Genomic DNA, 6,067 nt, shown 5'->3' on the forward strand with positions numbered 1-6,067 from the left:
TAGAGACGTTCCAAAACTTCTGAATCCACCAGAGCACGCGGGTCATTTCCGTGGAAAGCAGAGAATTCTTGGTCCAAACGTCAGCGTTCGTGAAGAAAAGTCTCTGATCAAACAATGTGCACAGCGCTTTTAGTCAGAAGGAATCCGGTCGCTTCTAACTTTAAATTAACTGCTTTGGGCTGCAGTCGTAACATTACTTAATGAACAAATGAAAAAGAAACCGGTTGTACTCAATCTGAGATAAATCGCGCGATTCTGGATTTTTTTACTGTGGCCAGTGATAAACAAAAGAAAACGCGCTAAATTCTGTTTCTTGCAAGAAAGATGTCTTTATCTTGGGGTGCTCTGACGAGCAGATCTCTTTGTGTCCATGTGATGAGCTCACGTGGCACCAAAAGAGAGAGTAGCGTGCCTTAGTTGCTTATGGAGTGATGGAGGAAGTGACGTAGCTGATCCCACCCAGGCGTGATGTAGGTCAACGTGGAAGTTGGTTGATGGGATTTGTAGTTTCTAGACGGGACGGTGGCATTGTACTTACATAGGTGTGCATCCTTCTTTCACATTGTTAAAGCTATCCATGCTGACTTTGCTCAGTAGATAGAATACGTTTTTCAGACTGGATGTTGGGATTTTCATCCCCCTGTGTAAATATGTGAGTGGGTTGAACTAAGGGCTTCAAAACAATAATCAAGAGAAAAGACATCTGTACAAGGGAAAGTCACCGCCTCGTCACTATTTAGTGAAGCACCTCAGCAGCCATGACATTTTTTTTTTCCTTGTCCAGTTAGCTCAATTGGTTAGAGTGTGGTGCTAATAATGCCAAGGTCACAGGATCGATCCCTGTACTGGCCAATTCCCTACTTTACAGGTCCTGTTGTTTTCAGGACAGGGGAAGCCTTTTTCTGTTGAGGGAAATGTTGTCCAAAACAAGAGATTCTCTGGTTGTTTCGCAAAATGTCAATCGATTCCTTGTATCTGGATGTGCCATTGAAATACAGTAACTCAACTGATTGCAGGATGCAGGAAATTCAAATACACACATGAGATTGCCTCAAAGAGAAGCATTTATGAATCTCTTAAAAATCAGTGCTCCTTTTTCAATTCATCTAATTGTGCTTCATTTTGAAAGTAACTTTAATTTCATAAACTCTAAAAGGTATCTTTAGTTGCTTGAATCACTCAAAACCACTCCAAAACATAGCAATTACCAAAGGATCCAGGAAGGTAGTAGCCATTGTTAGGGTATGATAGACAGATAGATGGTCTTTTTCTTTGTATTTTCTCTTCTTTTATTCACCACTAAATAATACAGTCATTAGCTGACTGCTTTTCCAGAAAGTCCATAGTGAGAATTCACCAGTTGACCAATATTTCAGTCTGAGAGGACTGACTCAGGTGTTTTTCATTTAAAGTGCACAGGATCTGATCAGAACTTGATCTTGTTCGCAGCCCAGCCCACACAATCCAATGTGGCAACAGCGGGTACAATGGATGGTCCATCACGCCATGTGAGCAGACCAAGTGAGTTAAACATTGATGGGCAGTTAGCACTCTGAATTGGTTCTAGGGGCACAGCCAATTACACTTTCCATCCATCTATCCATCCATTATCTGTAACCACTTATCTTGTACAGGGTCACAAGCAAGGTGGGGCCTATCCCAGCTGACTATGGGTGAGAGGCAGGGCACATCCTGGACAAGTCACCAGATCATCACAGGGCTAACACAAAGACAAACAACCATTCACACCTACAGTCAATTTAGACCCACCAATTAACCTAACCTGCATGTCTTCAGGGGAAAACAGAGCACCCAGAGGAAACCCACACAGGCAGAACATGCATACTCCACACAGAAAGGCCCCCATCAGCCACTGGGCTCAAACCCAGAATATGCTGGCTGTGAGGCGACAGCATTAACCACTACACGACTGTGCCACCACCAACTGTTCTAATGCTCCCCGAGCCACCATGTTGCACCTGAATCCAGACCTATAGTGCCCAATATCACTGAAGCTGTGATGGTACTGGAATAAACCTCAGATCCAAAATTGCAGAAGTGGACCATACCTATCTTGAAGAGAACTTGTTCCATGTTGATGGAAACAAAGGGTTTGGGATATGTAAGCTTGCTCAAAAGCAGCCTTCAGGTGAAATATATTATTTAAAGAGGTGTAATCAACAGCTTCAGAGGTTCCACTGAGAGTTGAACTCAGACCACTGGATTCAGAGTCCAGAGTGCTAACCATTACACCACGGAACCAAGACACAGCTGCAAGATTGTTTTTACGATGAAATTACTCCCATATAACTGATCTCGCTCTGGCAAAAAATTTAGCACCCACTTGGTCAAAGGCGTACACAAACCACCAATTCCGATACCCGGGACTGAATCAGGGACCTTCAGTCTAACGCTCTCCCTACTGAGCTATTTCAGCATGCCCTACAGGGTTTAACTCATGGCTTCTTCCATGCAGTCGGATAAAGCCTTTGGCCCTTGTGAAATGTATGCAGCAAGCAGAGATTTGTTTTTGAGATCACATTCCATTATATTATATTATAGGCATTAAGCAGATGCACAACATCAACTCATCAGACTTGGAGATAGACCGCCGGATTCAAGCTGCCAACAAAGCCTTCAGTGCTTTACAAAAGCAACTATGGTCTCGCCATGACATCAAGAGAACCAGCAAGTTGAAAGTATACAATGCCACAGTCTTATCACCTCTGCTTTACGCCAGCGAATGTATGACGCTCTACGGTAAACACTTCAAGTATCTGACCAGGCTACAACTGTGACACCTGCATCAAATCCTCAAAATAAGATGGCAGGACAAGGTCCCCGATGTAGAAGTCCTCAGGCGAGCCAAAACAGTAAGCGTGGAAACCCTTATCACAGCCTCCCAACTTCGTTGGGCTGGACACATCTGGCGCACGCTTGACATGCAACTACCCGAAGCTGTTTTCTACAGAGAACTGAGCCTAGGAAAGAGGCTGACAGAAACAAGGAGGACAGAAACTGAGGTACAAAGACGTTTGGAAGAGGAACATGAAGAATGCCATCATTATCGATCAGACGTGGGAAAGGGATGCCTCGGTTAGAGCAACATAGTGAAGCAAAGTTAAAAGCTCAGTGTTTGAAATTGAAGACAAGCATCAAAGGGAGTAAAGGAGAGCTCATGAAACTAGACATTCCATAGCACCTCAACCAGGCCATTCATGCCACCGCTGCGGATGACTCTGTCACTCTGGTGCGGGCCTCGCGGCCCATCTGCGTTTCTGTGCATCCTAATGAAGCAGGCATCATCGCTAGCAATAGAAAGCCAACAAAGGGTTGTGGACAACTGGCACCATTGGTGGGGCCCTTTGGCTATTCTGTCATAAGAGCAGGGCTGCCTGAGATTGATGACCCAGGACTAAGCGTGCAATGGTTGACAGAAATGATTTAGAGTAATCCTGACAAGTCCATCGTGCACTTGTGCAATGAGCTAAACCTGTTGCATGATGCAAACACCGGTGAGGCATTCCCAAACCCAGTTGTACGGGTGAATGGTTTCAAACGGGACATGGATTGTCACCAATGAGGCATTCGTGAAACTTATGTTGAAAAGTCCAACATGAGAAGACTGATGGCAAACGACAGGGGGGGATGAAGTGCTAGGAACCTGTCTCTATTGCTGTAACGGTCTCTATACCTGGCGCAAATTAACATGGGACAGAAGAAGAAAAGAAACTGGAAACACCTGGATTTGTCTGGACTGAAATGGGCTGACACATATTTACTACTGATTTGCTTCCTCTTGTTTAGCAAGCCAGCCATGCTTCTGCTGCATCCTTGTGTGTACTCTCAATTAAGGGGATCTTGGAAATGTTGGTGTTAGAAGAAATCTGCTTGCCCCTCTCTGCTAAACACATGTAATTGCGAATTTCAAAAGCCTCTGGACAAAGCCTTTCTCTCATGAAATTTGACACACAAACACTGGCTTAAGAGTCCAGTGCCTCATTGATGAGGCCACGGCGACAAAGGTCTTGATCTCAAATGACCAGCATCAATAGCACTAACACTCATGTGAAGGGGAAACAAAAGCCATCTTGGCCATCTTTCTATTCGGGGCATGAAGCCCCTATTAGCCCCCGTTCTATTAGATATCTGCGTGAACGCAGGTTCATGTCACCTTTGCATTCTTCACAAAATCTGTATGGCTTTACGGATTTTACTGCTTTCAACAAGGGCTGTAACTTCATTGTCTTGGTATGTGATTCAAGTTAGGGAGTAGGACCTGTGATTCCTAGGAGAGATGCTACACTGTGTCCACTATCATAACTAGCAAGAAAATCTTGTGTTTATTTCTCCATGATTTATGACTTTTACAATGATTCCCTTCACTATATTCTACTGGAAAGAAGGCATCCAAAAAAAAAAAAAAAAACAGGTTCATGGGTGACTTATTATTTACAGGCCCCTGGGGCCATATTCTGAGTTTCTTTCTGAATTTGCAGATTTTATCTCAGATCTGGTTATTTACTTAGACAAAACTTTAGTTGTCGGAGATTTTAATATTCACTTCGATAACCCAGAAGACCCTTTGAAAACAGCGTTTGTGTCCATTTTAGATTCAGTAGGAATTAATCAGAATGTCATAGGACCGACCCATAATGGTCGTCATACCCTCAATCTAATACTAACATTCGGGTTAAATGTAGAAAATATAGTCATACTTTCACAGTCTGAAGTTATCTCAGATCATTATCTCATCTCATTCAAAATATGTCTGAGTAATAATAATGCACCTCACCACACTACTGTATTAAATGTACCTTCACATCAACTACTGCACAGAGCTTTATAAATGATGTCCCAGAGTTATCAACTTTGATTGGGTCACTGTCGGCCCCTGCAGAACTTCATCAGGGAACTGAATGCTTAGAGTCAATGTTCCGCCAAACTTGACCTCATTATCCGCCATACGCTAATGTAGCTCCTCTTAAAAGGAAAATGTTCAGAGGCAAAAAATTAGCACCCTGGTATAATGAAGACACTCACACTTTAAAACAGACACCTTGAAAATTGGAACATAAATGGCGTCAAGCAAAATTGGTAGCTTTCAAATTAGCATGGAAGGAGATCTTCCTGAAGTATAGAAAAGCTCTTAGTGCTGCTAGATCAACTTATCTCCCCTCCCTAATAGAAGATAACAAAAATAATCCTAGATTCCTGTTTAATACTGTAGCAAAATTAACCAGGAATAAGTCCACTATAGACACGTGCATACCTGTAGTATGTAGTAGCAACGACTTCATGAATTTCTTTAATGACAAAATTGAGAATATCCGACAAAAAACACAAACTACTAATTTAAGGTCAGACAATGTAAGTGACCCTGTAGTTAACTGATAGAACAGTATCAGATCAGCAACTACAATGTTTTACTCCCCTTAGAGAAATTGAATTACTTCCATTAATCGCCGCAACAAAAGCCTCAACTTGTGTACCAGATCCCTTGCCTACATGTCTATTCAAAAAGATAATACCCGAAGTAATCGAACCACTTCTAAAAATAATAAATTTTTCTCTTAGGATTGGCTATGGACCCAAATCCTTTAAACTAGCAGTTATTGATTAAAAAACCTGACCTTGATCCCTGTCAGCTGTCCAATATCAAACCTCCCCTTTATCTCCAAGATCCTTGAAAAAGCTGTGGCACAGCAGTTATGCTCATATTTACATAGGAATAACATCCATGAAATGTATCAGTTAGGATTTAGACCTCATCATAGCACAGAGACAGCACTGGTTAAAGTAGTAAATGACATACTGTTGGTGTCTGATCAGGGCTGTCTCGCTGCTTGTGTTGCTTGACCTTCGTGCAGCATTTGATACCGCTGATCATTCCATTCTTCTGGATAGACTAGAAAATGTTGTGGGAGTGAAGGGAATGGCCCTCTCCAGGCTCAGCTCTAATTTAACTGATCGCTATCAGTATGTTGATGTAAATGGTGCTTTTTCTAGACATACTGAGGTAAAGTTAGAAGGTTCTGTCTTGGGTCCACTGCTTTTTTCTTTATAT

At 42.4% G+C, this 6,067-nt stretch overlaps 2 non-coding genes across 2 annotated transcripts; one reads left to right on the top strand and one right to left on the bottom strand.

Annotated features, from left to right (window-relative positions):
• Positions 1-778: 778 nt before the first annotated feature.
• On the top strand, positions 779-852 carry trnai-aau (transfer RNA isoleucine (anticodon AAU)). The gene has a single exon. It is a non-coding gene; the product is annotated as a tRNA-Ile (tRNA).
• Positions 853-2,190: 1,338 nt separating this feature from the next.
• On the bottom strand, positions 2,191-2,262 carry trnaq-cug (transfer RNA glutamine (anticodon CUG)). The gene has a single exon. It is a non-coding gene; the product is annotated as a tRNA-Gln (tRNA).
• Between the last annotated feature and the right edge of the window lie 3,805 nt (positions 2,263-6,067).

The sequence above is a fragment of the Neoarius graeffei genome, chromosome 19 (genome assembly GCF_027579695.1).
Source record: "Neoarius graeffei isolate fNeoGra1 chromosome 19, fNeoGra1.pri, whole genome shotgun sequence".
Taxonomy (NCBI): Eukaryota; Metazoa; Chordata; class Actinopteri; order Siluriformes; family Ariidae; genus Neoarius; species Neoarius graeffei.